We start from the raw sequence: 15,711 nt of genomic DNA on the forward strand, positions 1-15,711 counted from the left end.
GAGAGAGGGAGACAAGCTCATTGCTTTGCTCCTCCCCAATATGAAACAGTCATTGTTTCATATACCTCCAGCGTGCCTCCTTCATCACCCTTATCATGCCATCCATCATCTTTTCTTAACCAAAACACCCCAGATGTTGCAGCCTTTCCTCATAAGAAAGGTGCTTCACACTGCAGAGTGTTTTGGGGGGGGCTCTCTTACGCACCTTTTCCAGTTCTACAATTTCACCCTTGAGATAGGTGATGAAAGCGGATGTCTCCACCTCGTCCTAAGAGGGTTTTCTCTCTTCAGATAATTCCACCACAGGTTTGGCAAATTTCAGTCCCAGTCCTAAACAACGTTCGAGCACCGGTGCAGTCACAGTGGAGCCCTGAGGTAAGGGAACAAATGTTCTCGTATCTTGAGGTGGCCTCTGTGACTGCCCCTCCACCACAGGATACAGCTCATGCCCCATTGGCATGGCTGCACCGGCACAGGAAAATTAGATAGGATTTGGCCCTTAGAAGCCATCAGACCACCTGTTCAAATGATCCAGAGTCTGTGAAGTCCCCAACAGAGAGGTCTAGGGCAGTGATTTTCAATGTTTTTCTTAACATGGCACACTGACCCCTATGGTCTTTGCCTCTTGTGATGTCACTTCTGAGAGACTCTTCCAATTTCTGTGGCTCTGCTTCTAGGGCAACTGTCTATATTAATGGATTGTCTCTGCCAGCAGAGGAAGAATTTTTCAGCAATTTTAAACCACTGTGCTCCAAACTCCCATGGCTCACCTGCAGGCCTTTCATGGCACACTGGTTGAAAATCACAGGTCTAGGGCTTGGGTCTCAACAAGCACATCATGGTTAAGGAAGGAGCAGACAGATAATGCTTGTTTTCTCCAAGTTATTTTTCAGTTTTAATGTTTAAGGGAAAAATAATAGCAGCTGGGTTTCAGGGCCCCTTGGCAGACTCTCCCCCCGTGGGTCCTTCCCAATGTAGATAGGCCCTGAGAATGTTGCTTTAGCACTCCCACATGAAGACCACAGAGGTGGTTTCAGGGATCAGCTGGAAGCCTTCCTGATGGGCTGGCCTGGAGAAGATCCCATGCTAGATCTCACTTTGTCTAAATCAGCTTTTAAGCATCTCAACAGGATTTGGTTCCTAAATAACCAGCTCCGGTTTTCAGAGACAGCAGTTGATTTTGGACAGAAATCTAAACAAATTAACGTTCTTGTAGACTAACTGGAAAAGACACAACCCTTCACTTTTGCTTCATGGAAAACTCCAACAGCTGGAATTGGAATGGAAGTCTAGGGATCTCTCCCAGAGACCTTACTCTGAATTTAAATTGCATTTTTCCTGCTAAGGGAAGAGAGATGAATTTGTTGACTATCTCCCTTTTAAAAAACGGCTTTCTCTTTCCGAGCAGATTTATCACTTCAGCGAGCCAAAACAAGTCAGTGAGGATAAAACTATGTGTCATTTCTCTTAACCCAGAATTTCTGCAGAAATTAGACAAAGGGAGGAGTTTGGGTTGTCGTTGTTGTCATGTTTTTGTTGGCAACTAGCTGAGGATTGCTTAAATATGATAAAGTGCTCAACCCTCCACCCCTCTCCCTCGAATCAATGCAGAAAAATACAGAGGCAGATTCTGTACCGAACCAAGCCAGAGGTGTCTGGGGAACTTACAGCCAGGCAGCCATTGAAACAGATCCATTTTCTTTCTCCTTTCTGGTTCTGTATTGAAGAGTTCTGCAAAGGTTCTTGGCTGCCAAATCGGAAATGAATGAGAATGCCAAGTACCTTGTTTATGGGGTCTCCGTTGTTAAAACATTCTCGACAGTGGCGTCAGTAGGGTTTTCATCACTCAATGCAAGAGGCCAGTATGTCACTCCTACGATGGACCCGCTCCCATACAGAGGGCAGGGCAGTGGGTGTGGTGATATAGCATCGCCCCACCTCCACCGGTGTTTTGGCTATAACTTTTGATAGAATAGAGATATTTCAACATGGTTCGTTTCATTGCATTCTGCATGAAATTATACACTGATTATATGTAATATGATTACATGTAACATGTAATCATGTAACATGTAAACATGTAACATGATTGTATTATTCAACAGCACCAAGATTTCAAATATTTTGACCAGTAGTGGTGTCACTCTCCCCCCCCCCCAATGCACAACACCTGGTGCAGCCCCTAGTGAGTCCAGTGCCTGCGAGCTTCCGTAGAGCTCAGGGAGCAACACATGACCCACTATGGCTTGACCCACAAAGAGGCTTTCTTGTGGGGGCAGCTGACCAGTGGTGTAGCTAAGGAGCAGAAGGGGTACATTGCCATGGGTACATTGAAGGGGTGTCAAGTGAGCTTGACACTAGTCAAGCCAAAATCGTGGAAACCTTATTAATAATACCATCATGTTACCACCATCTGGCTCAGCTGGTAGAGCTGCCGCCTTGTATGCCTGAAGATCTGAGGCTGCCAGTTTGAAGCAACTGGAAGTACCCGAGAACTGAGGACACGCTGATATACTGATGAGCCGACCCTCGGTGGCAGAGAGGAGTTGCCGTCAAGTGGAGCGTGGGAGGCGAAGAGCCAGAGAGAGGCCAGACCGGGAAGGAATCCAGCTGGAAGGAGGAGTTCTATGAAAGACGAACTATTCAATTGTAAAAATCCCTATGGGGGTTCAGAACAGCCTGCCTATGTAAACCACCTTGGATTAAAGTCTGAGGAGAAATCTGACGACCAAAGAAAGTGGTATATAAATACCTGCATAAATAAATATCTACTTTACCCAGGCTTCACGCACTGGAGAGGACACTCTGTTCCAGAACACTATTCAGAGCGCGATACCATAGTCTTCCGAGACTGAAGGATGCCAACGTCATGTTATATGTCATTTGATAGGTAATTTAATGCAGCATGCAATGAAATAAACTACATTGAAATATCCATATTCTATCAAAAGTTATAGCCAGATAACCCTAAAAGGAAAATACTACTGCCTCGTGTATCAAAAAATGAGTTTCCCTAAAAAAACCGATTGTTCTGAGAGCCAATAAGGTGTTATGATGGTACAGCAGGGAATCAATAAGGTTTTGATATGAGCCGGCTCTCATTTCCATGGGGCAGAGCAGATACTGGTATTGTTATTTGGCTGTGTGAGTGTCATCAAGTTGGCCACTGGGTTTTTGTTGGTTACTGATTTGTTGGATGACCTGTAGTGTTCGATATTTAAATAAATAAATAGTGATTGGGAGTGACACCAACCCATGTGAGGTCACTGCGTTTAGGCTGTGTGTATGATATTGTAATTTATTCTATATGGTCTAGTACGGGAGGAGATTATTGGGGTGGTGCAATGAGCTCTCGCATGGGGTTACTCAAATCCTAGTGGTGCCTCCATGTGGATGAGCAGATAGAAGTGGGTGACTCCCACCAATCTGCTACCTGGGGTGACCACCTCAGCTGGCCCTGTGAGTGTTGCCAGCACAACCCATCTTAAGAGGAACCTGGACCCACCAGCTGAACAATGGGCCATATCCTTCCACCAGAACCCCCTTCTGCTTCCACTACGTCCCAGCGAAAACTGGATCATCTCTTTCCCCACGACACTGTCTCATCCTCTCTGGAAGCACAGCCCTTTCAGGCCCACCTCCCACCACCCCACAAAACCGCCGACAGGCTCCTGCTGCAAAAGATGATGAAGAAGAAGATGATGACGGAAATGTCCGTGTGTGTGTGTGTGCGCGCGCAGAGAGGGCCAGGGAGGAAAGCAAAGAATTCTTCCCAGTGTGCTTTATGTTTTGGCCCAAGATGAAAAGTGTCTCCACGTTTTCATTACCCGCCTCAAAGGGCTTATGGTTTATGTCAGTCCCCACAAGCAATGATCTGTTTCAGATCCAGATTGTGAACTGTCACTTGCGCTATTTTATACAGTGGGTAATGGGGCTCACAATTCTATTATGGCCCCTATAAGGTACGGAGAACCACTCCAGTGTGAGAGGAATTAAAAAGAAAAAGAAAAAGAAATATGCATTGCCACCAACGAGGGAGGCTGTAGCTGACTCATGGCAGTCAAGGCCTCCCCAGCTGAGAGACCAGGGGATTGCAGAGAGAAAAGGAAGCATATTTTAATACAGCTCACCTAGTCTACTCAGCGCAGGGCAGGAAGACGTGGAGGCCCTTGGCTTGCTTCAGACCAGAGACGCCAGTTGCAAAATGATTGGCCATAACAGGGTTGTTATGGCTCTGCCCCTCCAGGCTCCCTCACCACTACGTCCCTGATATTGGTTAAAACTAGTGCAAGGTTTCCCAAAGTGTGGATCGCAACCCCATGCAAAGTGAATTAAGGGTTGGACCCCAGCCACCCACCCTTGCTTCTGGTCGGCTCCAAATTGGAGCTATTCTGGAAGCACTGGGAGGCCCTGGAGGCCTCTTCTGGCTCACACTGGGCCGGCAACCCACTCCACAGGTCTCAGAATGGCCCACAGAAGCAACTAGAAGTGACCTCTGATTTTCAGAGGCCACTTCTGGTTTGACTGGAAGACACTTTCGGGTGCTTCTGTGGCCATTATTTTCTCCCCATCTGCAATTTGGCTCCCGTGGAGGCCCCCTTGCATTGACCCACAGGGCCATGGGTGAGAGAGAAGACTACTGGATGCTGAGCGAGGAATTCCATAAGTCATTCCCAGCTCCTTTCCCAAGATGGTTGGGAGAGGGGAAAGCTCAGATGGCCGGGACAGGGGAATACCCCTGGCTGCTCTCTCTGGCACACATTAGGGCACTGAAGGTAGATTTCTTTTTTGCGAGATTAGGAAAGGTGCAGAGAGTCGGTCTGTGGAACTCCTTGCTGCAGGATGTGGTGCTGGCGTCTAGCTTGGATGCCTTTAAAAGGGGATTGGACAAGTTTCTGGAGGAAAAATCCATTACGGGGTACAAGCCATGATGTGTATGCGCAACCTCCTGATTTTAGAAATGGGCTATGTCAGAAGGCCAGATGCAAGGGAGGGCACCAGGATGAGGTCTCTTGTTATCTGGTGTGCTCCCTGGGGCATTTGGTGGGCCGCTGTGAGATACAGGAAGCTAGACTAGATGGGCCTATGGCCTGATCCAGTGGGGCTGTTCTTATGTTCTTATGAGCAGTCTGCGGACACTCCTCTTTCAGTGCCCTGTGGCGCCGACAGAGCGTCTAAACTGCTCTGAGGGGGCAATCCTGGAGATTATTAACAAAGGCCTCCAGTAGCCTCCAACATCACATCATTTTGGACTTTCTCCCTCAAGAATAGCTTCAGGCAGTGTCAGTGGCCCTAGGGCTGTTGCTTTATCCCTGCACTGCTATGACACAAGACCTGCATGTCTGGCACTGGTGATTCAATGACAAGCAGGTTAATTTAATACTGGAGCCATCAGTAGGGACTGGGGCACACCAGGGGCTAAGTCCTGCCTGCTTTCTTGCTGCTGCATGAAGACAGAAGGCCCAGTTCAAAGCCCACCCTGGTTTCTTCCCAACTGGTGTCTGCGCTCCACCAGTTCCAAGTGGGAATGTATTCCCCCCTACAGTCTGCAGGCAGGAGGCTTGTTTGATCCAGCTCCGTCTTGGGATACAGCCAAAGGGATGCTGGTAGCATGAAGTGTCTTTTGCTGGCTACAGCCAAGATGTCAGCTGCCACCCCTCCTGGCCACTCTTATTCATGCTCGGGTGACATCCAGACTAGACCACTCAGGGAGAAAATGGAGCTGCCTTTGGAGGTTATTCAGAAACTCAAACTGCACCCAAAATACAACTGCTCCACTAAGGGCAATGCCCACAGCCTGAACAAGGAGGGTCATGTAAGGCAAAGCCAGAGGTGTGGTGGGGTCAGCAATTGGGAGAGAGCCAAGGCTAGAGCAGGGAGCAGACAAGGCAGCAAACAGGCCTACCAGAGAGCAGTGACATGTGGTGAGGTCCAGGCCCAGGGAGGCACAGCCATGTGAATCTCTCCCTCCTTCCCTCTTAATCTCAGTCCCAGTGAACATAAGAAGAGCCCCACTGGATCAGGCCTAATGGGTCCCATCTAGTCCAGCTTCCTGTATCTCACGGTGGCCCACCGGATGTCTCGGGGAGCACACAAAACATGAGAACTGCATCCGGGTGCCCTCCCTTACATCTGGCATTCTGAGGTAGTCTGCTTCTGAAATCAGGAGGTTGCACATACCCATCATGGCTTGTAACCTGTGATGAATTTTTCCTCCAGGAATTTGTCCAATCACTTTTTAAAGGCATCTACGCCAGATGCCTTCACTATATCCTGTGGCATCTTACCTTCCTTGAAACTCTCTCTCTGGAAATAATTTTTTCTAAAAACTCACCTCTTCTTCCCCCACTCAGTGCTAGGGAGAGCTCATGACACACTTCCTGAAGCAACTGGATAATTGCCTCCTGTGGTACTTTAGAGAACTGGTCCTTTGCACATGAACCCTTTGCACAGGAACCAGGCATATGCCTCCGTTTTGTTCTAGTGCAAGGAAAGTGCCCTACAGGTAGACCACAGCTGCAATACAAGGATATCTGCAAGAGGGATCTGAAGGCCTTAGGAGTGGACCTCAACAGGTGGGAAACCCTGGCCTCTGAGCGGCCCGCTTGGAGGCAGGCTGTGCAGCATGGCCTTTCCCAGTTTGAAGAGACACTTGGCCAACAGTCTGAGGCTAAGAGGCAAAGAAGGAAGGCCCATAGCCAGGGAGACAGACCAGGGACAGACTGCACTTACTCCCGGTGTGGAACGGATTGTCACTCCCAAATCGGCCTTTTCAGCCACACTAGACGCTGTTCCAGAACCACCTTTCAGAGCGCGATACCATAGCCTTTCGAGACTGAAGGTTGCCAACACAAATGTTCTAGTGACCCGGGATGGCTCCGAAGGGGAGGGGCTCCTTACATGGCACGGTAAGGTTCCTGCAAAACTTAGTGCTTTGTACCCCACCAGCTACACCACTGAACATCAACTTCGTCCTTATCATGTGTCAGACAAAATGTGAAAAAAGCAAGATGACTCTTAATCAGGGAAGCACATTCATGAGCACGGCGGAAGATGCCCCAGATGTGCACCCGTGCAATGAAACATGCTTAATCTTTCAGAGAAAAAGAGGTCGCTTTGCCCTTCCTTCTAAAGCGCCCAAATTAATTTCCCTTTAACCTTAACAGCTTTGAACGACACACAGTAAAGCCACTTGGGATCTACAGCAAAGAGCTTAATACCCCCCTTTCAAACTCAGCCCGAAAGCATGCGTGAGGCGTCCACAGGAGTTTGGAAAAACTGTGTAAGTGGTTTGAACCATGGCAGGAAAACACCACATTAGAGTGCTAAAGACTGGCCTTTCTCTGGGGACCACTAAGCCTTTGCTATGCCCATTTGTCATTTCACAGTAATTCCATCTACAGGCCAATGTGGGTCAACTGGTATCCTTTGGGCAATTATATCAAGATGGATATACAGCTTCCAGGCACCGGCCTGACATCAGAAAGCTCCTTTCTCCAACCATCTCAGCCTGCCAGTTAAATGCTTCTGACATCCTGCAAGCCTTGCTGTGGCACAGCTGGCAAGTTATGGTGGGCGGTTCAACGCATGAGTCTTCCAGCAGAATGTGAAGGTGTGTTCCATGAGCCAACACTGCACTTGTGAGGGGCGGTGGATGGCAGCAGCAGGTTCACAGAGCAAATGTGAACCTATATTTCTATTTTTCACTGAGGACGGTAAAATTGCCGAAGCGTATTGCCCAGCAAAATGAGGAAATTAGCCTTTTCCCTATCCAGGCATTCACCAGTAGAATAACACCCGTGCATCATTGAGCTCACATTTTCAGAACGCAGGCATCTATGTCAAGGTGCTATTACCCAAGCAAAGGATTTTACTTAATGTTTCAAAGGGCTGTGGAGCAACAGATTATGTCAAGGAGTGTACTTAAGACACCCATCTTATTGCAAACGGCGGTCGACACTGTGTTATCTTAAACACAAATCTCTTAGGAACCCACTTATCAAGGCTTCCCAATGTTAAAGAAAATTCAGAGTAATATGATCCATTCAGTTCTAACCATGTATCCTTGGCACAGTGACGTAGCTACCAATTCTGCTACTGGTTCAAGCCCTAGTTTCTCCACCTTCAGAGGAGTTTGCCAAAAGTTAGCCAGTAACTGGCTGGGTACCTAGCGAAGAAGCAATCAGTTCTACCATGTGGCCTGATCTTATCCCAGAACCTCCGTTCAAAACATGCAGGCAACTACAAAGTCTGCTTTTGATTTATTTATTTTTAATTAAACCTGCACCTGCTGGGCTAGATCATCTCTTATGCATGCAGCAGACCAATTAAAACAAGAGTTGCAGAGGGATGTCACGGAGGTGAAAGGCAAACACTGGCATGAACCAGGGTGGAAGGAGCAGCATTGAAGCATATGCAAGAACTCATTCTCCCCAAACTGGGGGTGGGATGGAAAGGGACAGATTGTTGCAGTTCCTCCCCACACACCCTGCTTCCTGTAAAGTAAAACGTGTTATCAAGATCATTGCAAGGATGAAGACAAATTATGTAGATTGTTGTCCTGCAGGCTGATAAATGTCTGAAAGCATCCTCTGCAATTAGTTTTTCAGGTACTGGGAGTTACCAGGAATGTCCTCTAGGGCCTTATAAACCTCCTCGGATTCAGACACAATCAGGAGGCAACTGGGTCCCATGGAACAAATTAAACAAAGGCAAAATATGCCTAGTGGAGTTGGCATGATATGTTCTCCTCTATTATCTTGCACCAGCCAGGAATTGGACCCGCACACGAATGCCAGAGGCTCAGGTGCCATCCTGGATTCTTGCATTCCACACATCTCTCATCCTCACAAGTGAGGTGAGCACCAAGAAAGGGGGCTGCCTCCTTTTAGGAGAAAGCACAACATCATTGCCTTTTATCTTGGCAAATTGCTTCTCTGTGTCTCCTACAATTTATCAAACTATTCTCTCCCCCCCCCCACCTATCGCTTTTTAATGATTTCAGAAGCCACACAACCCCCCAAGGGCATAATTTAGCAGGCCCATTATTGCAGGTTGTAATGGGAGAGAGCAGGAGAGTGTATGCAGTCAACAGAGCCCACATCTAGTGACCTGTCCCAGTTAGTAGTCTGTGCAACTTGGAAAACCAGTGAGGACTTGGGCCAGGCTGCCTAGACAGAGGTGTGTAGTGCACGTATGACAAGACAGAACCAGATTCCAAGCAAGGGTCAAAGGCCTGAACTTGGATATATTCTAATGTACGCATATTTCATCCAGAATATATCCGGGAAGTACAGTAGGGGGGCATAGAGGACCCTCTCAGTTCTGCACTAGCATTTGTGTCACCTAGTGTGGGAGGCTACCGTGTCACCCCCGTGATGGACCTCCTCCCATGCAGTGGGCAGGACAATACCCTGGGTGGTGGGCGTGGTGATGAACCATTGCACCGCCCCTGATGGTTTTTTGGTTATAACTTTTGATAGAATAGAGGTATTTCAATGCGATCTGCTCCATTGCATTCTGCATGAAATTACACATCGATTGATATATAACATGATGGTATTATTCAAAAATACCAAGACTTTAAAAATTTTGGTCATCCCCTGTGTGTGTCACCTAGTGTGACCTGCACCCCCTGCTGATCTGGCATGCAAACTTTGGAGAGATTGCCTGGCACAATCCCTTCTTGCCATCTGACAAGTGGCAAAAACTACACTATTTTTTTTCCATGGGCCTCCTAGCAACATATTGTGTGTGTGTGATTTTTCTATTTTTTGTCCTGATATGCTTCCAAAACATCTTTTAATATTTCTGATTTTTTTTCTAATGTTGCTTCATCTTACAGTGCTAGACTCCTTGATGGGCTTTGGGATGGATAAAGAAGCTATAAAATACTAGAACTAAATAACTGAATAACTAAAATCCTTCCAGGAGCAGAAGCTGTTGGCAGTGAAATCAACAAAGCATCTTGTGACACCTTAGACACTAACCCAGTGATTCTCACACAATTAGCTCCGGGACCCACTTTTTAGAATGAGAATCTCTCAGGACCCACCAGAAGTGTTGTCATGACCGAAAGTGACATCATCAAGCAGAAAATTTTTTTAACAATCCTAGGCTGCAATCTTACTCAGGATTAAGTCCCATTTACCATCATTGTTAAAAGCATATACACAGTAGCTTGTTAAAAGTACAGGCCTGAAACATTTTCCCAAATGCAGTCACATGCCACGGTAGCATCAAGTCTAAAATGTTAATATTGAAATGAATGGGGACCCACCTGAAATTGGCTCACAACCCACCTAGTGGGTCCCAACCCACAGTTTGAGAAACATTGCACTAACCTATGTTTTATCAACAGAAACCTTTGCGGACTTCAGTCTACTTCATCAGATGTACAAATTCTTAGCTGGCACTTAAATTGTGCCACTTGGCAGGTGCAGCTGTTGTACCTGGTTTTTACCCCTGACCTGGCTATACTGTTCCTGTCAGGTGCCCGGACTGGAAGTTGTGGACTTAGGCATGGTGGACAAATAAGGTCCATACGATTCATTGTGGCTGTTCATTGGCCAGTGTTGTCAGGCCTCGCCGCCTTCCAGTGGCTTATTCCCACTTGTACATGTGCACTGCTTTTTGAAAAGTATATATTAAGCCCCCCTGGCAACACCACTGCTGGGTCAAAAGTGATGCAGGCGGTAAACTGGCAAACACTGTTTAGGACTGGGCCCTAAGTAAGTAAATTAGAAGAAGTTAATAAATTTATTTAAAATTTTAAAAAAATTCCCCAAACATCCCAGAGTCTGCAATCCTAGCCACACTTACCCAGGAGTAAGTCCCATTGAATATCATTGCTAAAAGCATATATGTAGAGGCCTACTAAAAGTACAGCTCTGTGACATTTCCTCAAATGCAGTCACATAGCATGGTAGCATTTTATTTTATCAAAAATTAAATACACTTTGAAATGAATGGGGACCCTCCTGAAATTGGCTCACAACCCATAGTTGACCAACCCACAGGTTGAGAAATGCTGTTTTAGAACCCTCAGCTCTTCCTAACTGGTGAGTGTTGGCAACCTTCAGTCTCAAAAGACTCTGGTATCGTGCTCTGAATGGTGGTTCTGGAACAGCATCTAGTGTGGCTGAAAAGGCCAATTCGGGAGTGACAATCCCTTCCACACTGTGAGCAAGTGCAGTCTGTCCCTGGTCTGTCTCCCTGGCTACGGGCCTTCCTTCTTTGCCTCTTTGCCTCAGACTGTTGGCCAAGTGTCTCTTCAAACTGGGAAAGTACCACTCTACATTGAGAGGGTTACATTCACACGTGGTCTCCACCAAAAATGATATTCCAAGCAAGACACCAAGGGCTGCTGCCTTTTCTCTCCTCTGGTCAGCAGCATCAGTGCAGACACACATTCCTGTCCCATCAAAGCTATTCCCTGGAGGGCTGTATGTCCACTGTAGACTAATCACTTCCTTCCTTCCCCAATGGTCCTAGCTTTGCAGAAAGTACCACTGGACTCCACCACCAGAGTGGCTTGCTTGCTTGCTTGAATTGCAGAAGTCCTCCTTCCTACCTGCTCCTGCTCTAGCCACAGCAGCACCAGAGCTCTCAGCAGCTCCTGGGCTAACCAGTTAGCTCTCTTTCCCAGCCACTCTCCAACTTTTCTCCTGCTGCTTCCCACACCCAGTGGCCATGATTCTCTCACCTTTAGCCTCAAGGCCCTCATTATCCCTACTAGTTGCAGCTGTGAGCCACATGTATTGCAAGCTAAGGTTTTCACCCTATGCTGTCTGCACAAGGGGCCATGCTGACACCATACCCTATCTCAGCTATTTTCAACCTTTTTCAACTCATGGCACACTGACAAGGCACTAAAACGGTCAAGGCTTCAGGTTTTTGACAATTGACAAGGCACACCATTCTGCCAGTGGAGGTTCACATCCCCCATTGGCCCTACTAATAAATGACCTTCCCCCAAATTCCTGTGGCACACCTGTGGACCACTCACGGCACACCAATGTACCATGGCACGGTGGTTGAAAATGACTGCCCTATCTCCTCAGGGAAGGGGGAATCTTCCACAATTCCAATACAACTCCTGAGAGAGACCCCTCCACAGCCTGGAGCTCCTGCTTTTATAGAGCCCATCCTGAACCTTCTAGAAGGGTTAACATATATGGTAGCTGCCAGTCGGACCTGAGAGTTGCTGGACCTGACAGAGCTGGACCTGGCAGCTGTAGTCTTCCCTCTGGTTCTCTGCTTTGGTTTTTCCTGTCTTCAGTATTAACCCTTTCATAACAGAACAACATTCTCCTGCCACAAGTTGAACAGATTATTTATTTCACATTAATGAACAGACAGAACTTGAATGAAGGCAGAGGTAAGTAAGAAGGCAAGTCACAGGATGGAATGACCAAGGGAATAGGCATCTACAACCAGCATAGCACCTTTCCTATAGAGCTGAAGGCACGAACAATGTTGAGTTCCTAACAGACATAGAGCCCAATCCTATGCAGGTCTACTCAGAAGTAAGTCCCATCAGAGTCAATGAGTCTTACTCCTAGGAAAGTGTGGATAGGATTGGGCGGATAAGCTAGAAATTGTTCTCTTTCAGGAGTCTGCTGCTCACAAGCTTTTCCTTTCAGCTCCAAAAGTTGTCTGAAACTGTTCCAGGAACTTCCTCTTCAGGGCTCCTGCTCTGGCTTTTATAGGGTTTCCTGGAATTTTCTGGAAGCCTTTCCAGAAAAGGGAAGACTATCTTCTGGACCTTTCAACAAAAGTTCTCACTCTGGTCCTCCAGGGCTCGAATGGTTCTTCCTGACCTTTTATAACTTGCTGCTGTTTTCTGAGGAGACACATTCTGCCCTTTGTACGTCATGTTCTTAAGATTTGAGCCACATAGTCTGAGGAAAACTTAAGATTTCACCAACAAAGGTGAGCTGGTAAGGGACAGTAGGAAGTCTTGGGGAGGTCCTGGATTACATCTATTTTACAGCCCAATCCTGAGCTGCCTGGGGTGCGTAGCGGTGGCGGCACCGAAAATGACTGCCACCACATCCTGGGGAGAAGGGGACTTTCTCCGCAGTGGGGCTACTCGATTCACTGCCAACAAAAAGATTGGTGGCTGAAAGCCGTTTCTTTGGGATTTGGGCTTGCAGGCGAGAAAGCATGCTTCTCTTCCCCCTGACGCTTGCTCAACGTTTTGCTACTTCTTACGCTATCATGATAGTATTTTGCTTTAGAATCAAGAGGTAGTGGGGCTCAAGCCCTCTACAGTGGCATGTGCTGGTTGAGGATGAGGTTACGCAGAGGTAAGGCTGTCCTTTTTATATTATTCTGTTGAGTTTCATATAAAAAGAAGATGAAAGGGACCAAGGGAATCCATCGAAAGAAACTGGAATGACAATACATCATCCATATAAACTTTGCCGCCAGTCCCAGTACACAGATAACCAAAAAATCTATTTGCATGTTTAAGTCATTCGTCTTTGACTATCTCTTCCTCAATAGCAGTCAATAGCAGACAATAGCAGTCCAACTGGAATATTTAAGTAAATACAGAAAAGGGGGGAAACAATGACACACTCAAGGAAAAAAGGAAAATTAAGAAGGGGAGGGGGTTGCAGTGGCCGACAGGTAACCCTGCAGGCATTCTGGGACCACCAGAATGCAGTTCTCTTGCTGTCTTGTGCGCTCCCTGGGGCATTTGGTGGGCCACTGTGAGATACAGGAAGCTGGACTAGATGGGCCTGTGGCCTGATCCAGTGGGGCTGTTCTTATGTTCTTAACTACAATTCCCAGGAAGCCTTGCAGGTCTCTTGTTATCTGGTGTGCTCCCTGGGGCATTTGGTGGGCCACTGTGAGATACAGGAAGCTGGACTAGATGGGCCTATGGCCTGATCCAGTGGGGCTGTTCTTATGTTCTTAACTACAATTCCCAGGAAGCCTTGCAGGTCTCTTGTTATCTGGTGTGCTCCCTGGGGCATTTGGTGGGCCACTGTGAGATACAGGAAGCTGGACTTTCCTTATGAGGAAAGGCTACGGCGTTTGGGCCTCTTCAGCCTAGAAAAGAGGCGCCTGAGGGGGGATATGATTGAGATATACAAAATTATGCAGGGGATGGACAGAGTGGATAGGGAGATGCTCTTTACACTCTCACATAACACCAGAACCAGGGGACATCCACTAAAACCGAGTGTTGGGAGAGTTAGAACAGACAAAATAAAATATTTCTTTACTCAGCGTGTGGTTGGTCTGTGGAACTCCTTGCCACAGGATGTGGTGATGGCGACTGGCCTGGACGCCTGTAAAAGGGGATTGGACAAGTTTCTGGAGGAAAAATCCATTACGGGGTACAAGCCATGATGTGTATGCGCAACCTCCTGATTTTAGAAATGGGTTATGTCAGAATGCCAGATGCAAGGGAGGGCACCAGGATGCAGGTCTCTTGTTATCAGGTGTGCTCCTTGGGGCATTTGGTGGGCTGCTGTGAGATACAGGAAGCTGGACTAGGTGGGCCTATGGCCTGATCCAGTGGGGCTGTTCTTATGTTCTTAACTACAATTCCCAGGAAGCCTTGCAGGTCTCTTGTTACCTGGTGTGCTCCTTGGGGCATTTGGTGGGCTGCTGTGAGATACAGGAAGCTGGACTAGATGGGCCTATGGCCTGATCCAGTGGGGCTGTTCTTATGTTCTTAACTACAATTCCCAGGAAGCCTTGCAGGTCTCTTGTTACCTGGTGTGCTCCTTGAGGCATTTGGTGGGCCGCTGTGAGATACAGGAAGCTGGACTAGATGGGCCTTTGGCCTGATCCAGTGGGGCTGTTCTTATGACCCGGAATATAGAGACCCAATGGGCTCAGGTCCATCACCTCTGTGCTTAACACTCTCCACCCCGCAAACCCCTACCATGCTTTAATGCACTGCTGTGAAACCTAGCAGTGTGGGACTTACCTTTCCATTTACAGTCCAGCGCTTCCAGGTTTCAAGGCAATGCTCGAGGAGCGGAATGATCCACTAGTGATCCGGGAGCAAATCACTGTATTGCAGTGTTTCTCAAACAGCACTAGGCGGGTCGCGAGCCAATTTCAGATGGGTTCCCATTCATTTCATTATTCTATTTTTAATATAGTAGACTTGATGCTACCATGGCCTGTGACTTCATTTGGGGAAGTGTTACACATCTATACTTTTAACCGGTTATTGTTGATATACTTTTAACAATGATAGTAAATGGAACTTATTCCTGGGTACGTGTGGGTGGGATTGCAGCCTAGGATTGTTTAAAATGTTCCTGCTTGATGATGTAACTTGACATCACTTCTGGTGGGTCCTGACAGATTCTCATTTGAAAAAGTGGGTCCCCCGGTGCTAAAGCTTTGAGAACCACGGGTATTGTATTGGTTTGTATTGGCAGTAAATTGGATGGAGGTGGCAAACATAGGATGAAAAGCACCCTCAGATCCCTCACCATGTGCTGCTGATGAACCCAGAACAGGTGGCCTCCTGGATGGGCCAGCCACGTGCTAGCCTTTGCACAGCATTTATAACTGTTGTCTTTGTATGCTGGAGCCATACAGAGCGATACAAAATAATCATTTGAGTGGGTGGATGAGTGGCCTTTGCTTGTAATTGCACTTTGCTCCACAGGCCAAAAAAGAGAAATACAGGGTGCGGCGATCACAGAGGCGTGAACACTGACTATAGAACCAGGA

Source organism: Tiliqua scincoides, chromosome 10, assembly GCF_035046505.1.
Source record: "Tiliqua scincoides isolate rTilSci1 chromosome 10, rTilSci1.hap2, whole genome shotgun sequence".
NCBI lineage: Eukaryota > Metazoa > Chordata > Lepidosauria > Squamata > Scincidae > Tiliqua > Tiliqua scincoides.